Below are 257 nucleotides of genomic sequence, written 5' to 3' on the forward strand. Positions count from 1 at the left end.
GTGCTGGTAGAGGGTGGAGGAAGAGGGAGGGCACCTGGTGACCGAGACCAGGGTGTCAGCAGATGGTCACAAGCACGCAGAGCTGGGATGTACTGTGAAAGCTGTGCAGTGATGTCGGCCTGCGGGCTATAAAATAAAGAGAAGGAAGGAGTTTCATGGATTAAGATGGGAGGGGGAGGTACTGTAAGGAGGCAGGTTGGGGGGATCAGAATTTTAGTTCTCCATGTTAAATGCTAAGTTTGAGGCGCCTTTTACAT

The 257-nt window shown here is 51.4% G+C and overlaps 1 protein-coding gene across 1 annotated transcript in view; it reads right to left on the reverse strand.

Annotated features, from left to right (window-relative positions):
* Positions 1 to 257, reverse strand: part of THAP3 (THAP domain containing 3) — a 6863-nt gene that overhangs the window by 5005 nt on the left and 1601 nt on the right. The gene's annotated exons all lie outside the window — the stretch shown is intronic.

Source organism: Crocuta crocuta, unplaced genomic scaffold (assembly GCF_008692635.1).
Source record: "Crocuta crocuta isolate KB4526 unplaced genomic scaffold, BGI_CrCroc_1.0 scaffold13, whole genome shotgun sequence".
NCBI classification, from domain to species: domain Eukaryota; kingdom Metazoa; phylum Chordata; class Mammalia; order Carnivora; family Hyaenidae; genus Crocuta; species Crocuta crocuta.